This window comes from Equus caballus, chromosome 17 (assembly GCF_041296265.1).
Source record: "Equus caballus isolate H_3958 breed thoroughbred chromosome 17, TB-T2T, whole genome shotgun sequence".
Taxonomy (NCBI): domain Eukaryota; kingdom Metazoa; phylum Chordata; class Mammalia; order Perissodactyla; family Equidae; genus Equus; species Equus caballus.
Window position 1 is genome coordinate 72003631 of NC_091700.1, and position 20632 is coordinate 72024262.

At 37.5% G+C, this 20632-nt stretch overlaps 1 long non-coding RNA gene across 10 annotated transcripts in view; it reads left to right on the forward strand.

Annotated features, from left to right (window-relative positions):
• The window catches only part of LOC138918543 (uncharacterized), a 226824-nt gene that overhangs the window by 174945 nt on the left and 31247 nt on the right, over positions 1 to 20632 (forward strand). Inside the window, exon 2 of one of the 10 annotated variants that reach the window (XR_011428028.1) lies at positions 10624 to 10739. The exons of the other annotated variants lie outside the window; for them this stretch is intronic. This is a non-coding gene — a long non-coding RNA (uncharacterized lncRNA). The remainder of the gene's footprint in view (positions 1 to 10623; positions 10740 to 20632) is intronic. 10 annotated transcript variants of the gene reach the window in all.

Here is a 20632-nt window from a genome sequence, read left to right on the forward strand (position 1 = left end):
CCAGAAAATATATTAAAAAGACAAAGAAATGGAAAATGAGAGAATAAAAAAGAAATTAATCAATTGAGAAGATATGTTTTATTAATAAAAGGTCTAAACAGAATAGGAGGACCGGAGCAAAGAAAATTATCTAAAAAAATTACAAGAAAAACTTTCATAACAGAAGGCATCTGTCTCCAGGTTATAAAAGTATATTGTAAGTGTGCAGCACAATACATGAAATAAAATGATCAAACCAAGGCATATCTTCATGAATTTTCACAGCATCGAGGATAAGCACAAAATCTTAAACACTTCAAGAAAGAAAGAAGAAAAGGAAAGAAAAAAGGAGAATGAGATTAAGAAAAAGAAGACGAAGCAACAGATCCCATATAAAGAGCACAGAATCTGAATGGCATCAGATTTCTCAAAAGCAACATAGGAAACTAGAAGTGAGAAAATTGCTTTCAAAATTCCAAGGCAATATGACTTTAAACCCCAAATTTTACATTATCAACATTCTCAACTGGGTCTGAGAGTCAAAATTACATATACATGTTTAGGCATACCAGGACGCTAAAAATTGTACCTATTATCATCCTTTTTTAGGAGCCCACTGTGGGTTATAACACAGAAAAAGTAGGGAATGAATCAAGAAAGTGGACCCAAAATATAAACATTGTAACAGTAGGGTTAGAAAAAGTCTCGGTTTGTTTGGAAAGTCTTATTGTTTTGGCATAATTTTTAGTAGCGCTGCTTTTATTCTCAAAGACGTCCTAGTTATTTTTAAAAGATAGATATCTAATTTCACATTTATGACATTCAAGATTCTTAATTAAATTTCTCCATTTTGGTTCAATGTCAAAAAACATGATAAAACCAGTGGATTAATTTATGTACAATCTGAAAAATGGATCAGAAAATATACACAGTTATCTTGAAGCTATGAAATAATTATGCTATGACTAAACCTCTCATTAGCAGATGAAACTTTCCTCCAGGTAAAGTTAGCAATTAAACAAAAGAAAAATGCATAAAAATTAAACTCTCGACACACATAAGCTTGATTCAGATGTCTCACCCATTTTTGCTACTCATATAGGTCAGTAGAAAATGTGTACCTAAAGATTGCTTTCATAATAGAAGGCATCTATAAGGGTGATCATGAGATGCTAATATAAGAATCTCAATGATGGAATCTTCAGGTTCTTCAGATTTAGTTCAGTTGCCTTTGCAGCAGTTAAAACATGGAGTTCTTCATGTGGAGCCTAGAAGTGAAAACGTCTAAAGTCTGTGTGTCTTTTTAAAGATGATCTAAACATAAAAATTAACTATTTCAGAGATTTGATGCACACACCCACACCAAGCATTGTGCAAAGTGCTTTCCATGCACACGGAGAGATGATTACGTTTGTGGGCTCCAGAAGGTCTGATTGGCTCTTCTTAACTGTGTGACCTTGGGGGAACTTGCAAAACCCCTCCATCCTTTAGTTTCCTCATCGATAAAATGTAAAATACCTCACAATTTGGTGTGCTTTTGGTCGAAACATGTTTACCAGTCTCTGTTTTGTTATTTGGATGTTTCCCAAATATGGTTGTCTTACTAAACCTTTCTTGGAGTTCTCTTAACGATGTTAATAGGTTGGTCTTCTTTTTTCCAAACGTTGGAGGAAGTATAATGTATAGTTTAAAATATGAGTGCATGTTGTACTGTTATCATAGCCAACAGAAATGAATGTAGAAGGAAAGACACTGTACCTATGTGATTGTCAGCCACAATTTCCCATCCCTGTCTGCCTGAAAGTATGAGCAAGCGTGCAGTAAACGACTTGTCAACGACTCCACTAGGCTGCTCAGAGTAGCCAGATTCCAGATCTTTTCTGTGGATGGAGTTAAGTATAGACACCAGAAAGCCAAGAAGCTAGAATATACGAGAAAGAGAAATTACTTGCCTGGTACATTATGATTACAGTTGGTAACTGTTGGTTCTGAAATCGTGACAAGCAGTCATGTGGTCAATAGCAAGACTGAGTTATGTAACCAGATAATAGGTTAATGTTGGCAAGTTCCTTTATTAAGATCAATTGATAGCTCACTTTCTAAATACTTATCAACATCTTAAAAATATGTAGCTCTGTGGTCATTTAAGCATAACTTGACATTTATTTTAAGATTTAAGGACAAAAATATATGGTTTGTTGTTTTCTTGCTTTTTCTTTCTTTTTATACACATGAAGCAAGTGATGATTAAAGAATTGAAGTTTTCTGGTGAATGAAACAGCCAGACCACTCTTCATGACAGAGTTGGTAATTAGAAGGCCAATTTAATGGTGAATCAGGCAGAAATATTCAAACCATGACAAATGACTTTAATAATGCAGCTTGCAATGCTTGAACAGAAATAAATTTCACTTCCTCAAACTCTCGCCTTTTTCTGCCTGCCTGGAAGATAGAACTGTCCAGGAGGTATTTTGTACCCTTTATTCAGTAAAGCTTTTACTAGATTTTAAGCGACCAAATAGCTTGCAAATGCAAAACATCATTCAACTTCTTATGATTTTTTTTTCCTGAAGGTAGATCGTGTTCAGAATTCTGAGTAAGTCAAGATTTATTTTTCTTCTGTTCTGCTTAGCCCTGCAATAGTGTTTTATTGTTGCCACTCTGACTTGAGATATTAAAGGGAGCTACATTGGCCTCAAAATTGAAAGCTAATTTTCGTGTTTGTCATAAGTTTGTTAAGACCACATGCATTCCACAGTTTGAAAAATTTCATTATTCTGTCCATGCTGGGGCTTCGTAATTGGATAGTAAGGATGTTCAAAGACTAATTTAGTGAATTGCACAATATTTTAAATGGAATTATGCAGGTTTATGGGTCCTTAGGGGATTCAGCTAGGAGCCTCTCGAGAAAATCTGTTTATCAGTAAATGATATTAGCAGCTTTCACCTAGCTTTTGTCTTCATTAAATTGCTGCTCTCCCAATTGAGGGTCACATCTGAGGCCTGCTTTGATAATTTGTCATTATTGTCTTGTTTATTGGAGCATAAAGTTGATACAGGCTGGGCTGTGCTGTTTATACACAATGTGCAAAGAAGTTTCTATTAACAATTCCACTGGTGCTAAATCAAAGTGGAATTTTTCAGGGTTCAAGAAAGGGGATCATTTGTAGCATTCTAATTTCCTCTAAAACTCTCTGAGTACATGCCATGCCCCCTTCTCTAATATGTATAATGCATAATGGCATTGCTGGAACCAATTCTCTGCAGACCTCTAAAAAAATCCATTTTTATCTTTAAAAATAAGGTTGAAAGTTGAAATTCTTTCCATAGTATTGACCTGTCAGATAAAACCCAATCCAAGCCACAGACTTCCCTAAGAGTTTGACATTCACACATGATGACCATTAACTATTGATCTTAAGAGACCTGGGGTTATAGTTGAGATATTAAAATTGTTAAGAAACATACTATTTATTGTAGCACAGTCAAGCATACTTTTATTACACTTTCAAGTTCGAAGTCCAGAAATAGAGGGGGAATTCCTTGAAAGCTCGTTCGCGACATGTTTAAAAGTGTCACTGAGTGGGTTGAGAATCAGTTGGTTTCTGACTATGCTTTATATGTGGATCACCATGAGGTGTTCTTTCCCAATGATGATATGGGATCTAGAACTGGGAAACAAGGCAAGTAGACTCTCTCTTCGGTCGGGTCTCTAATTCAAAGCATTTTTTCCTGGGCAGTTTGCACATCTCATGACTGCCTCTGCTTCTTCTTACAGAATCATTTCACGGGTACTGGCCTTCCCTCTGTATATGATCTGGGATCCATTCTACTCACTGCGGGGGTCAGACATACCTCCCTCTCCACTTCCATCTTCCATTCCTCTACCCTCCGTTCTCAGTCCTGTATGCCCCCAGGAGCACTACTGTTTTCTTCTCTCTGAGGGACTGGGCCTAGCAGGAAGGAGAACAAAAGTTCAGCAGCTGGTGCACACCGTACTTTTGTGGCACAACTCGGGAGAAAAGAATTCCCGTTTCCCTGCAAAACAAAGGGCGAATTCTCCTTTGGAGCCCACCTACGACAGTAGCAGCGCCGCAGAGGTTTTATCACTCACGTCCAGCATCCCATTTCCTTAGACGTCCTTGGCCCTACTGTCCCTGGCAGGGAGGTTGAGAAGGGCCCATGCTCATTTGGGGACCTAACTACATCCTACACAATGTGCACAAGGGTGTTTGGGATGTCAGGGAAGAAAAGGTCAACCCTTGAAGTGTAAGGACAAGTAGAAATAGTAAGTTCCACCTTCTCAAGGGCTCAGAATGATGGTTTAGGCTTGCCTTATGAAAGTTCTCAGGCCAGGAACCTAGCCAACCTCATTTTTACATACTATTACCTAGCACATCCACAGCTTTCAAAGATTTATGGTTATTATCGCCATCTACTCACCCACATAATCACCAGCCTTTCACTTTAAAATGGTTAAAAATTGTTTCATAGATTGCAGATCATTAATGTAAATTAGACTATTTCTATATTTGATTTCTTAATTTTTAAAAGGAAAAGAACAGCTCTCACGCACACACTCTCTCGTTTTTTTTTTTTTAGTTGAAAATTTTAAATGGCTCTCCAGACGCCTCTTTCAATAACTCTTACCCTCCAAAGCTAGGCTGCCTTTTAATTTCACTTTAAAATAGCTACATTGGGACCATAATATGATTAGAACTAATGAATATTGTGGAGAGAAGCAAAAAGAATTTTTATCTAAAATCTTTAAAAAGTATAAATACTTCATATGAGTAAGGACCTGTGGTTTACCGCAGCCCCATGAGGGCTCAATTTTGATTCTGAGGATAAATCATTTGAGCTCATCAGCCCTCACTTTCCTCATCTGCTCAAAAGGACCGTGACTTCAAAGGCTTCTTCAGAATGGTAGGAAGCAATTGTATTGAAATAAGTTGCCATCTCTTACTAATAATATTAATAGTAAAATGTTCTCAGTGAAAAGGCAATAGAAACTACTTATATATTGGATCTAATAAAATCTTACTTGTTTTCTTCTTAGGGAGCTCTGGACACAACATTAGCAGGATGACATCAAATAGACATTGTATAAAATTGCCAACTTATTAATGAATATTCTAAATTTACCTAGAAAGTTCTTTCTTTCAGAAAGAGTTCTTTATTCCTGACTAGTTTCTTTTGTTAAAACTGATTTCTCAAGCTTAATCCAGGCATCTGGAATTTGCTTAGTGGTCTCTGAAATCTAAGATGGTTTTATCAGAAAGACTTGGATGTCAAAATCTGTACTTCTTAAGGAAGATCACTTTGGAATGAACTGTTGTTCCTGAAACATAGTTCCACCTTTCTAAGACCTTTGCAAGCCTTAGCAACTCCTTCATCCATTATAACTTCCCCACTGTGGAGGTATTTCTCCTAAGGCTTGGGTGCTGTTCCCACTCCATAGCACCGCTGTTATGAGACAAGAGGCAATTCCTCTTTGCTTTCCTCTCACCCTCCATATCATAAGCATTTTGAGTCTAACTTCCCCATAAAACACTTTAAGAATGTTTGGTGAGTTATTTTGAATAAGGATAGCAAGAATTGTCTTCAGGAAATCAGCATGGTTAGTCCCACCTGCAGAGTTTTGAGAGGCAATAGCACAGAAGAGCCCAGAACAAGATGGTTAGTCTAGATGCCAGGGACCTAAAGGCTAATTTTGATTCTACAACCTTGGTCAAGCGTCCTCGCAGCTTGGACTTATTACCCTCTGCCATAGAATGATGAGGTGGAGATGAGGTTCTGGCTTACTGAGCATTTGTCGTGATGGCCCGTGAGCCACCTCAGGTGTTCAGAGAGAAGGAGAGCTGGTATTTCCCCCATCGGTGAGACAAGGCAGATGAGCTCAGCTCCACAACAGTCCCACAATCTAAGCTGGAGATTCCAGTGCAACAGCTAGAAGCACACAGCTTTGTAGGAACACTCTAGCCTAAAGAGAAGACTATAAATAGGCTTGTCAGCAGAAACAAGCTAAACCATGTTCATTTTTCTTCTTCTAGCTTCAGTATTCTTATTTTCTGCTTAGTCTTGAGCTTATTTAATTCTGCTATGGAATTTTAAAAGCTGGGCATTTCTGTGGCAGTTCTTACATTTGCTGAGAAATGATGAATATACAAAATGCTTCTGGCTTTAAAAGCATTAGATATTTTGAAGTAGCAGTATATATTGATAGATAGAATCCTGGATTTGGGGCAAAGAAGATCTAAAAGTTCTATTCTTTGACCTGTAAATCAGCGAAAATAGTACTTACCCTGTTCTCCCAGGCTCATTGCAACTTAAGGACTTATCCATCATTGTATTAAATAGCAAACGAAAAAGTGTGGAGAAGACATGTTTATATTCAACTAGATAAGCAAAAATAAAACAACACAATAATTTGATTTTAGTTATGAAATTCAGCAAAATAGATATTTCTGCTTAAATGCAAGTAAACACAACTTTGGAGCATTATTTGCCCGTTAATACGATCATGTTTTAAAGTGGAATTTTACTTAATTTGGAAAAGAAATGCGTATTAGCAGACATTGTTTTATCTATGTTTCAGCTTGACTTTCAGAATACTGACCATTGAAAAATTTCTCTCCAAGTAAATGTACCCGAGTCGTAGACTATAGGGTCCTGGAAAAAGCAGAAAATGCTTCAATGAGTTTTTCTCTTCCTCTTTGAGTCAATTTGCACTTGAAAAATTTATGCTTTTTCTTTGGTTGGGGATTGACTTGTGTTCTTGTTAACGTGAAGATATTAGGGACATTTTTTTACAAATCCATCAATGCTATGGGTTGTGGGCCAGAAGCAGGAACGGGGAGATCAAGGGAAGGAGAGAAACAGAAAATATGGAAAGAGGCAGAGGATTAGAAGATAGCTGATAATTGTTAAAAGAATTTCAAAAAGTGAATAAAATAATAGAGAAATAACAAAATAGGTTCAATTGCTTCATTGAGCATTTTAATTACGTAGCATTCCAAGTTATTCAAGTTAACCTAAGAATTATAAGGAACTATAGTTTATATGCATTTTTTTCCTATACCCAGTTAAGCCAAATCCCTGAGAATTCTGATTGGTCATGGATGTATCTGGTCCCAGAGTGAAAGGAAGTCTTGTTAAGAATTCCCCAGAGAGAAGAGGTCTTTGTGGGGCTACGAATGCTCTCCTGTAGGGTTAAGTGCCATCTCAACACGATGCCCCCATGGCCACATTGCTTCCCTGTTGAGTATGCCCACTTACAATTCCCAGGAGCTGCTTGTTACAAGGAGAATGAAAATTCCAAGACTGTCATGTTCCTCCCAGCTTTCGCAGCTGAGGGAAATCTCTTAATGTCATGTCACCCTGAAAGCTGACCAGGCAATCTGTGGGAGGGTAGGGCAGAAGGAAGCAGCAATGCCCTTTCTCCCTTGAATTTCTGTACACTTTTCTTAGATTTTTCCAAAACTACTCCATGATGGCAGTTCACCCTGAAGTTTTACTTTTGTATATTGCTAACACCCCAATTATATTTATATTTTTACGTAGGTTCACTGTGCTAGACATTGCAGATCATTTTAAGGACATCCATTTGAAATTGGACAACTTAAATGTTTGGCAAAGTATGAGAACACCACTCACATAAAATCCTCCTAAATTAAAAGAAATATTTGGACAAATAGTTTTGGTAAATGCTGCATACTATCTATCCCTCTTTGTTAGCCACAATGCACATTAGTAAATTGAAGCTCTGAGAAGTTCTGTAGGAAAATACCCATCTCAGTGTATTTAACCCAGAGTTTCCCAGTCAACTTAACATCTCTTTTTGGAGTAGCACCTATTTGCATGCTGTGTAATCAGTTTGAGGAGGCATACTCTTTGGGAAAGCCTGGCCGAGATACTCCAGAAATGAAAGGAGCTATTATTTGAGATGGAATAGCATAGCAAACAAGGGCCAAGGTCAAATGGGGAGACAAGAGATATGATCATCCCATTTTCTAAGCCCACTTAATGTCCCACTCACCATCCATTCAGAATGGGCCAATGGAAAAATTGGTATCCCTACATTACTGGCTAGAAACGCTGGGGCAAAATTAGCAACCAAAGTTCAACTTAAATATGCTTTTGGACTGTCTGCCTATATAAACCGAAATACCACTAGAATTTTCCTAGGCTACTTAACCCTTAGATCAGGCAGTAGAATTTATTATGCCATCATTTCCATTACCTAAATTATTATTCCTATTTTTAAAGCCAATGAAAGATGTTTCAGAGGTTGTCAGGTTGACTAGCCATATAGTGTGCTTCAAATTTCCCTCAGTCTTAGGGTTCATACTTTATGCCTTCAGTTTCTTCAAAGAATAAAATTATTAAAATGCAACCCCCAAATCAATGAAATGACATATCAATTAAAAAATGTCAAGCTCTTCAGGCCAGGGAAACTAAGCTGGCAGCTGTTTTCTAAATTGTATAGAGAAATCATCATAACAGTCACACCCCCTATGCACCACAACCCCAGAAAGTTGGAGAGAGTGCCAGAAAACGTAGATAGTTTTAGTCTGCATTGCAGCTGAAGACCTGACCACACAATGACTCTCTACTCTGTGAGACCGAATTTTCTTTCTTTTTCCAAGCTACCTTGCTTAGTGAAATTGGACAATTTATCACACGATGGCCTGCAGCAAATTTAGTATATGCAAGTGATTAGTTTGTCTCTTCCCCAAGCAGCTTTGATGCAGTTGGGTGTAAGAGTGACAGCAGAAATGTAAGGTCACTTATAACTCAAATGCCCTGGGGAACCACTAATGGGCTATTGACCCTTCCCCAATTTAGGTCAATGTGTCATATTTGATTCTGGTTTCTTGAGATGTAATTTCCAAGTGGTGGCGGTTCAAAGTCTACACAAGATGAGTTGTTCTATCAAGTTTTAAGTACAGTATTAGTCACACCGTGAATGGCAGGTGCCAGTTGATTGGACTGGAGATAATTTTACTATTTCCAGCTAGCCCCAAGGCCAAGGAAGAATATGCTATTGACAACATTGGTTAAGTTAATAACTAAGTTTAAATTATATCTTCACCCTTGTGCTTAACGTCCTTCCCTCCCTCCCCTTAGCCTATTTCCGTGAGGTCTGGGAAACCAAGTCAACATTTTTGCTATGGTGTGTCACTTGGGTCTGTTATTTAAAGGCAATTTAATGAGTCTCTTTTCTGCCAGCTAATGACTTTTACTGCATTACCATCAAAAAGTCTGTAAAGAATATAAAACTATTTCAGATAAAATTCTAGGTTCAATCAACAATCTCTAATGGAAGAGAATCTGTACAGATAACCAGAAATGTCAAATGGGTCAATGAACCTTTTGTTTAAATTTAAATTGAGACTTTTTTTTTACCTCTAATAGAATTACCTTCATACGTTCCAGGAGCAAATATTAAAGTTGATGGGCATTTGTGAAGCATAGTCACACCAACGCATTATCCGTGTATGTCTTTCCTCTAACAGTGGAGGAGAGACCAAAGAACACTTTGAGAGGCCAAACGAAGCAGTGTGGTGATGAAATGCTTTTCTTGGCTCAATTGTACACTAACCATTAAGGGATTGTTGTTGGGTGAGGGTGGGGGCTTTTTGAGATGGAATAGTAGAGGTGGAGAAAAGGAAAGAGAGGGAGAAATAGAGAAGGAAGAGGACAAAGTATGTGAAAGAAAGGGCCTGGATGATCTAGCAAATATGGGTGCTCCTTGTTCCTCACACTGCCCTGCATGCAGCAAAGGTTTCAGAGAAGCAGATTTTTCTTGTGCTCACAATGTGTACCCTATATCTGTGGAAGCATGATGCACAGACGTGAGGGCATGGACATGGGAAAGCGACAACAGGAGGTGAAATTCAAAAGTTTCCTTGAATTTTCAAAACCTCGGGACACAGTAGCATATTTAGAAAGCAAGTATAAAACAAGCTCTCAATTTCTTGTAGCAGTAAACTTATTTTGAAATCATTGATTTAGAAAGAGGGAGGTTTTAGCTCTTCAAGATCCACTAAATTACTGAACCAGGCCAATTTACGATCTTCCATGTGTTGCTGCAAAGAAAATTCTCCCTGCAGGTAAGCTGTCTATCTAGAGCCAGAGATATTAGAAGCAATTTTATGAGCAGGATCATTAATTATGGCCTATGAAATTTTAATAGGTACCTTCTTCGGATCTTCTGTAGGATCTCAGATGAAAGTGGTTCCAAACCATTGACACAAATTTGGCCGTCAGGAAGTCTGGCAAGCTTTCAAGGATTTGAGATCTCTATGTATTCTTTTATTTCCTTTGCTGGTGTTTTGTTAAAGGCAATATGCGTAAATATAATATTTACAGATATGTATATGTATGTCCATACACACACACACATTGCAGCTTCTACAGAATTTTATTTACTTAGTCCTGGCGGTTGTACCAGACCTCATTTATTTTGTGTATCTGTATTTTTAAGGAGTATTACTCTACTTTCTTATTGATAATTAAGAGAAAGCATGGTGTGTTGAAAGATAAATAAGTGTGACATAACCTATATTCACCCCAGGTCCGTCATATAACAGAAGTGTGTCCTTGGGTCACTGTCTTAACTGCTGTGTCTTCTTCATGTAGGACTCTGGCATCTCCTTCATATAAGACACTGGTGTCTCCTTCATATAAGACACTGGCTTCTCTTTCTTATAAGACACTAACGTCACCTTCATATAAGACACTGATGTCTCTTTCAGGTAAGACACTGGCATCTCTTTCATATAAGACACTGGTGTTTCCTTCATGCAAGACACTGGCGTCTCCTTCATTCTTACTCGTGTGAGACACTGGTGTGACATGAGAGCTAATTAGAAAACAGGGCTACATGTTTGTCTTTCAGATCTAAAATTTTATGGATACCTGTTTCTCTAGATTCCAGGAAAATGGGGATAATAACAGTATCTGCCCCATAGGCTTGCTGTGAAGACAGAATAAGATAATCCTTGTAAAGCACCTTAAAGGATATCTAGCACACAGTACACGTCCCACAGGTGTTCTTTCTTCTCTTATTATCTTTATTATTTCTGCTACATGGGAAGAAAAAAGGCATGCATAAAGAAATGCTAATTTAACATGCTCTAGAAAGTGGAATAAGTAAAATTAAAGACCCATCATCTGGTGCTTTGGGTGCTCTGAAAGCTGTACAGTGGCTCTGCTACACGTGCAGGTGTTACAGGTGTATAAGAGCTTGCTCCTATTCCTCCGAAATTTATACTTTTTTGCCCTGTGTGCATGTAGAATGAAAGCTCTCTAAGCAATGAGAAAGAAAAAAGGGGGAAAAAATCCCTAGTCGGAAGGCATCTCTTAGGGCTCTGTGAAAATTGACTGCAGAATCTAAAGACTTAGGGGAGAAATCAGAATCATGGGACTGACCTGGTGAGTCCTCTAGGAGACCAGGCTGGTTAGATAAACAGTCAAACAGACCACCTTCTTCCATATGTGATAGAGGTAATCAGAAATGATTTTGCTGTTCATGTCATTCCTGAGTCTAACGTAGAAAATGGTATATTTCCTACTGTTTACCTGGAGAAAGTTTCCTATGTCTTAAACCATATTAAAGTTACAAATTAGTATGAAAATTCTTTAACTGTCTGGTTAAAATTATTTTAATTTTAGTTTTTTTTAACGAATGGCTTACTGGTCAAGGTGCTGTTTTCTGATTAGCTCTCATGTCTCAACAGCGTGTCAAATGGATGACTAGTATGTTCTATTAGGCTGGGCTTTCCTTGGCAGTCTGGCTCAAATTCTAGCCTGTGTAGGTGGCATGATGGTCAATCCTTGTCTTCTCTAGACTCTTCCACTAGCATTGCCAATGGCCTCCTTCTGCGGTCCAGGGTCCCTGGAGTTCCCCAGTCAATCTGACTAGGTCAGAAGGTCAGTGGCAGTTGCAGCCCACAGTGGCAGGGAAGGGGTCCTGCTGTCCTACACTTCATCTCCATTATTCCTTCCCCTGCTTCTCTCTCCTTTGGCCTAGACCACAGACTAGATTGCTGCCTTCATTTCCCTCCAGACCTCCAGTTGCAGCTGGAACTGAAACTCTGTTCTAATCCCTGAGCTGTTTGGGTGAATCTCCACAACCCAGGCAGGGGCTGAGCCCATGCTGAGAGGACTCAGCAGCCACCTGGCAGGCTTTGATGTCACCTGCTCCCTGGATGAGAAGTGCCTTGTCCAGGTCTTCATGTCTAGACTTATGCAGCTATGGACCAAGCCCAAGGATGCCACATCCTTTGCAAGAATCAGTCTTTGAAACCAGTTTTACTTCTCCAAGCCCTTTTCTTATCTTGTCCAGGCTCTTCCTCACCACCAGTCAGGGCTACTGACACCACGGCAGGCTCATGAGTTAGATAAGTAAGGTTATTCCACCTGTCAACCTTTTCTCCTTCTCCACACCATCTAAATTACCACCAGCAGGGGTTAAGGTGTCACTAACTTGAGCTCTCCTTCCTTTCTGCAATGCCAACATAAATTTTCAAGAACTCACTCTTTGGTCCTTTCACTCCCCAGACCTACTTCTGTTTATGGGCATAGTTACTCCTTGGTCCTACTAAGGGTCATTCCTGCACTTGACAATGCTTTCATGACCCTGCTCTGTATCTCTCACAGCCTCCTGGAAATGCACTCCAGGGAAAATGGGATATCAAATAGGTGACAAGTAGTGGCATTCTACTGATTTCTTGGATGAATTGAATTAATTAATATTCAAGAATGGTATGTCATGACTGTCTATATTGTCATGTAAAGGAAGGGTCTTTGGCTTGCTTACCTTGCAGGCTATTGAGTGGACCAAGTGGGATTAAGTACACAAAACCACTTGTCAACTCTCAAGTGTCTTACAAATATAGTTACTCAATATATGTGAGCAATGCTTATTCATTACTAATTTTAGTTTCTAATATGATATTGGATTTATTTATTCTGCTTAGGTAGTAGGTACAAATTTCTCAGAATTTAAATATGCAAGAAAGAGCATGTAACTTTCTTTTTCTACAACTCAATTTAATCTCTGCTTTGAGCCCCATTCCGCCAATTGACAAAGGGCTTAATTTTTGTCAAAATCAGTCAATTTGTTGTTTTCTGACACTCAGGATTTCCCTTTCTCCATTCTCCCCAGGGTTCATTTAAGTTCTGGGGATCATATATCACAGCTATGCTACTGGGAGAGAAGTTAGGAGAGAGACTCTTGATTTTTGTCATAGGTCACCCTTGTTTCAGTATCCACTGCTGATGCCTGAGTTCCCATCAGCCTCCAGTCTATGGTCAGTGAACCCTGAGTCCTCTACTTCAGGCCTACAGGTCCTCTGTCTGACATTCTTTTTCTCTCTTGAAGTCATGGGAAGTTCTGGATGCCTTCACACACTATTCTAGGGACTTCTAGAGATTTGAGAGACTGGCTCTGTGTGCTGAAGAACACCACATCATTATTTCTAGCACCCTAGTGCTCCACACTACTGGAGCAAACAGGCTAAATCTTTGCTTTTCTGACTCACCTCCATCTCCACAGCCCAAGGAAATTTTTAGCAACGTTTAGAGACAACAAGATTCCTGTAGAAATCTCATCCAGCATTCTTCCCAAGTCTGTTGTTTGGCTAATCAAATCTTGACTCTCATATTCCAATGCCTAAGCTTTTAAGCCTAAAATTCCTTCCTTGACCAATAACTTCTGTTAAAACTTATAAAACTCTGTTTGAAGAGTTTATACGTTATTGCTCCTTTTCTCAAAGCAGTTTGCTCTAGATGCTACCTGCAATGAGGGAAAGGGTCCTCAGGTAAAAGGAGATGTTCTGTATCTGGATTGTGTGGGGATGACACAGGGGCATATGTTTTGAAAACTCATTGAACTCTATACTTAACATATGTGCCTTTTCTTATATGTAAATTATATTTCAGTCAAGTTGATTGAAAATATTTAGATAAATGCGTGCACCCACATACTCACACACAGGATGATATTGAAATATTGCCCCCATTACACTTATCTCATCAGCTTTGTCTTATTTCCTAATCAGCAAATCCTAACTATTTTGTAGACATTAAAATACGCCTTTTCCAATTTGAAGATTTTTTATGATGTTCCTTTAAAATTTCATTTTTTTAAATTTAACACTATGTCAAATTTACTCTCCTTATTCCTCATTTTTTCTTTCCATAATTTTGATTTTATTGGTTTATGCCAGCTACTTTATTTTTGCTCTGTGTATGCAATACGTGTTGCTGTAGTTTGTTCCATAGCCATTTGTGCTGAGCTGGGGGAATGATGGCACACCCCAGAGACTACTCAGAGAGTCCAAATGTAGTCATTAAGATCCTCAGAGTGAAGAAGAAACGGGGTAGACAACCACGCCTCTCTTTGCTTAAACCCACACAGGCAACATATGTTTAGTTTTCTATGGCAATGGCTGTTTTTCCATGTTGATGTCTTTTTTTCCCCAATATAATGTATTAATAACCCACATTTTTGCAAGAATCGTTAACAAAATACATTAAAAAATAAGCTTTGTTCTAAAAGGACTTGAGTGCTAAGAACATAAAACATAAAAAGAGTCTATCTTTCTGGTTTGTCATAGAAAAAGTGTTGACCATCTCTTTGCATTCACCATTGGATTCTTAGGTCCTACTGTTTTCTTTTTTTTAGCATTCCTGAGACATTCGTATTCAAGTATTTATAAAAAGACAAATGTCACAGCCATTGACTATCTGCTTACTACCTAAGGGGACCCAAGTCTAAGAAAACGCCCCCTCTTTCCAGCACTCTTTTCCAATAAATAATTTGCCATGATGTCTTATTCTGCCCATGGGGCACTTTACTTTGTTAACGCGATGCTTTTATGTTACTCTACATAACACAATAAGAGGAATCAAGTTGGTTGAATACTGGCAAAGATCAAGGCTACAAGATTTCTTACGATTATTTCTATGCATTCAGTCATCAAGCATGTTGATTTCAAAGACTATGATATAGTATCAATCGCGAACTCAATTCAAAACTATGGATACGTGTTGCTTTGGGCTTGGGGACAATCTTTTTAATGATACAAAGAAAGACTTCCTTTAGGAGAATACATATGTGTTTCAAAGAACTCATGTCCTTCCCTACATATGATGCTACTGTTTGCATTTGTATATGGTTAGAGGCCCTTCTACACTGGAAATTAGTGGAGTTAGTTCTTCTGTTTACTGCTTCCATTGGTTTTTACAATCCTAACTCTAAGACTTCTTTACAAAAGTAGCTGTCCTTCTTTACACAGTATCAGCTGTCAAGGCTGCTCTCTCCACTGCTTGGTTGCCCAGCCATCTCTAATGCTGCTACAGTAATTATAAAAAGCAAATTTTCATCTTCCCCTCTTTCATCACCACAAGTATTAAATTCCCTGTAACTACTCGTTTCCAGAAAACACACTGCTTCTGTCACACTCAAAAGAGATATTATTCTCATGAGGTTGTTATTGATTTCTAAAGTGATCCGAAATAATTTTCTTTTTTTTCCAGTTTTATTGAGAAATAATTGACATACGTCACTGTATAAGTTTAAGGCATACAACATGACGGTTTAATTTACATATAATGTGTTGTGAAATGATTATCACAATAGGTTTCACTAACATCCATCATCTCATATAGATACAATATAAAGAAAAGAAAAAAAATGTTCTTGACCTACTCTATTTTTAATTCCACAAATTTAAGTTGGGAAAAAAGTCTACCAAAGTGTCATCACAGAAAAATATTATATTTCCTTTTCACATATAATTTTTCAAGTTCTCAACACATCTATATGTAAATCACAGCATTGATATTTATTTAAACAATCAAATCATAGAAGGATCCTTGTATACCTTCTTCTTTGTTGCTAGTTCCTGTGCAACAAGACTGGTTGCCAGTGAATGCCAATCGTTCTCCAGGGAGTTTGAGAGAATCCAGGGATCTGAAAATAATTGATAACATCAGAAAGATGGGCAGGCAAGTTGCATACAAAGTTGACTTTAAAAATGGTGACATTCATGACATGTAAAACCAATATCATCATCCAAATCATTTATTAAACAGCCAATTGAGCATGATTCAGCTTCTGTCCTCCAAGAGAAACCTTTTCCAATAAACAACTTCTCACTTGATCATCCTTGGCAATCACAATTCCCCAGCAATTTCAGAGGGATATCTGAATTTAGTGAAATATATTTGGCAGCTCTTGGCATTGTATGCCATTGGCACATGCAACATTAATAGTTTTCTTTTGCCACTTTCAAGTTTAAATTATTTTTAATAGTCCAGAGATGAAGAACCAAATGACTTCTATTGACCTTAATCTATCATGTGGGAAAAATTACTCTCAAAATATATTGCTCACAAAAAAATACTCTCAAAAATATATTCGTTGTTTATATTATTAAGGATAAAGATGTATATTATTGCTCCTACCATTATCAATATTACATTGAGATCCTAACTCGGTTAATCAGAATTAACTAAAGCATCACATGATCGATACTTACTTTCTTTATTATATATAATTTTATAAAAATGAGGCAAAGCACAAGAACTCAACTAGCATTAGGACAGAGCAGGGAGGATGGCGGAGGTGATGAGCAATAGAGCCACAGTGAAAGTCCATTTCTCCACGTAGAGTAAGAATGTATCTTGATGATAACCAAATCATGATTCTAAAAAGTCCCGAATTATTTTCTACATAGCTTTGAAATATTCTCAAGTCAAGGTTGAAACAATAATAAGCTTAATAAGTAGGTTAGCCTTATAGCAATCTAAATATGCCACGTTCCAGAGAACCAAATATTATGACTGATTTTCTCATCAGATTTGTAGATACAGATAAAGCAATAAGAGTCACCATATCACAGAACAGAATTCTCCTAGTTCTATAGTATATTAGATGCCCGTCTCCTTAGAAAAAGTTAAATTAAGCCTATTTCTTGGCAGAATGGACCCTAGAGATTGCTCCCAGTCTTAAGTTCTCAAGATTATTGATAGAGAATTTAAAAAAACATTAAAGAACAATTCATTTCAATAAATTTCAAATCATAGACTATAAACAAAATCAATGTTTCACTAGATTCAAATATATGCAGAATTATTAGATATGGTTTCCATTATGGAATCCATTATCTTGTTTGAATATTAAAACGTATTTTCTCTACTTGGGTTTTCGCATATTCTGATTTCCTTCATTCTTTGGAGATTGGTAGAAACCTCCTGAAACTTTTTTTTTTCAGGTAAATATTTTTTAAATAAAACATTCTTTAAATATAACTTTGCTGAATTTAACAAATTCTGAAAAAGTAAGTCCTGAAAGAAAGAATTGAAATTTGGCCCATGGGTTTAACCATGAGATCACACCATTACTTTTAAGGCTCACTGAAATACTATATGATTCTGTGGTATTCCCAAAGAAACTAAAAGAGAAATTGATTGGGTTATGCATGGCCAATGCACTCCCAAGTAGTTCATTGCAAAGTAATGCATATTGAAAAAGATCGTTTAAAGTTCCCACACACTAATGGGTCTGATGGGCTCTGAATTAGCTGGCACCTTTCACGAAAAAGATCTAGGCGTCATTATGAACAGCTCAATTAAGATGTCTGCTCAATGGGCTTCATAGGGCCAAAAAGCAAATAGACTGCTTGGATGAATTAATAAAGGGAGAGATAATGTGGAAATATTTTAATGGCCTTGCATAAACCTTGATGAGTGGGGGTAGTCTCAAATGCCTCCTGCCTAAATTTGGATGAATAAATCAGCTTCTCCCGTCATGGATCATTTGACTCATTTCCAGAGCAACTCTCTGGGTACAGTTTTCCTGAATCTGGGAGGCAGTAGCCAGGTGCCTTGTAACATCAGAAACATCCTTCTTACCACATCTGTTTGGCTGCTGATGCTTTTGGATGGGGTCTGCTCACCTTTTTTCTTCTGACTCAGCTTAGGCAAACTTCCTGCCTGTTTATAGAAACCCATGAAAGTTGGGAAGAGGAAGTGTGATGGCACGCAAAGTTTAACACCCCAGAAGCAACATATTTGCAACCATTTCGCAGATTTATAATCCTGTCTTGGAGATGGGCTCAAAAAGTTTTCAGTTGCTTTAGAGTTTTCCCCAATTTTGATAAAACATTTCCCACTGCAAACTATAATACATCCGTTTCATCCAAGCCTTATCTCCCCTTTTCAATGGTCCCTGCCTCAGAGTAGGGAGAAAAAGCAGATCCTTGTCTAAAGAGAGCCTAATCAGGATCCCTCAAGCTCCTTCCTGTGAGAAAACTCACCTTCTTTTGAAAAAACCTACAAGAATTTAGAAGAAGGCATAGTCCATCTCACGTCTTTTAGATCCATTCAGGTTTCTTACACCAATCCTTTCCAAGGTTACACATAGTCATAATGACTGTACTACTTGTGTATGCCTGTGTGTATGTGATTGTGTGCGTTTTTAGTTTTGTGTTACCTGTTATTAGTGGTTTTTCCCAACAGTTCAGTTAAGAAATGAATTCCACAGGAAAGTTGAGAACAGATAGACTGAAGTTGCTCCCGGTTATCAAATGAGTGGATAACAAAGTCTCCCATCAGGTTGTGTATAGAGCTTGAAACATTTTTAATCAAAGCTGTTTAGCATCTAACATCTCATATGATCCTAAAACAACTCTGAGGAACTTAAAACCTGGAAAAAAACAAAACCACAGAGTTCTAGAAAAGTTAGATGATCTAACTGGGTCATTTGAACTCTTTGGCATACAAACAGAGACTAACACCAGTTTCTAAACTTTTCAAACTAACGCCTAGTCCACAGACCAATATTTCTTTCATTGTTTGCTACTGGTACAGAAGTTGAGAGTGAGTGTATGAAACTTTCATAGCAATTTGGCATTACCATAACAACCAAGAAGATGATTTTGTATTTTACCAAAATAAAGAGTCTCTGATAGATTGGGGATTAACACAGATAAATTAAGAAAACTTTACCACGGATACTTCGAATGCTGGAGCTCTACAGTACGTTAATCATAGCCACTGAAAGAGTAATTTAATATTTCAGTCAGGATCTACTGCACTTTCAGGTTTAGCCTCTGAAGCTACAGGTAAGAGAGAAAATAAGCAAATCGACATGAAATCAAAACTCATCCACCTGGGAAATGCTGAGACTCACCTTTCCACACTTTGACATATTAATATGTTTCAACTTCCTATTTCCCTCTGGTGGCTCTTGGTTCAGAAAACTGAGGAGGGCCTGAGAGACTGAACACGAGCAGAAGGCAAGATCGACTAAGTGCCTTCACCTTCCCCTTAAGTTGGGAGATAAAAACCTCGAATTCTTTTGGTATTCTTGTTTGATTGGGGCTTAGTTTCTGTGTTTTCACTTGTAAGATTATCTGTCTCATTTGAGTACCATCAGTAAAGAACTGCAACTTTAAAAAAAGTAATGTAGCTAGACATATATTTGCATATTGATTTCTTAAGATTAATCATCATAACCATCAGTTGCACAAAGAGAGGGAAGGGAGTAGAATGTCATAGAGATGTAAGAAATAAAATAATGAAATTTTTTGTTGAGAGTTTATAATTCTTTCATTTTGAAGGAGGGCCTTGCTGCTGGTTACTTTTCTCAGAGGTCAAAGAGTTAATATCCACTTTTTGGAGAAATGTTTACCAAAACGCAAATGTAGAGTTGTGTCTACGTCTGGTCCTCCAGAGCCTATCGATAAAGGAAATGCAGAACAGCATTGATTTCACTGCTGCCCAAGTGCCCAGGCTTCGATCTATGATCATATTGACCCCATTCCCAGAACAAAATGTAACAAAATTTACACAACAGCAGCATCAAATGGCTCCAGTTATGCCATCTGTGATGATCAAGGAGAAGCTGATTTTCAAGTTGTGTCAATACTTTTGTTGAAAATACTACTGTTCCTGTCAAAACAGTGCTGGAGGAGAATAGCACAGACACATTTGATAAACAATTTTTATTTTCTCTTGAGTAAAAATGTCATACAGCTACAGTAAAAAGATTTTAAGACTTCATGTCAGAGGGGTAGGAGGAGAGGTATAATGTTGAAACCAATTATAATTCTTAAATTAAGACTACATATTTCACATGATTACAGTTAGTGACATGGAAAGATGTTTATAATAGGTAGTTAATAAGAGACAGGTTGTAAAATAGTACCCATAATGTGATGCAATTTTGTTACTATACATGCATCGGGAAAAAAAAATCTGAAAGATACATATTCCAAAATTAACAGTAGTATGCTCTAGGTGATAGTATTATTATTGATTCTTTTTCTTTTGCTTGCCCATGTTTTCTATTATTTTATCATAAGCATGGATTTTCCATTTTCCTTTTAAAAGAAAAAGAAGAAAAGGAAATACTTTCATCTACTTCTGAGATGGTAGAATGATGGACATAATCTGCTCTTAACATTTTCGCAAGTGGGAGTTCATCCAAAATACTCAAAATTGTGCTCAGCTTCTACAACGAAGGTCACAGGGAAAATGGGAGAGGTGCTTCTTTTCCTTTCGCAGGTTACAGAATCTTTACAAGTATCAGCAGAAGAAAATGTAGGATTCAGTAATCAAATTACTGAAAGAATAT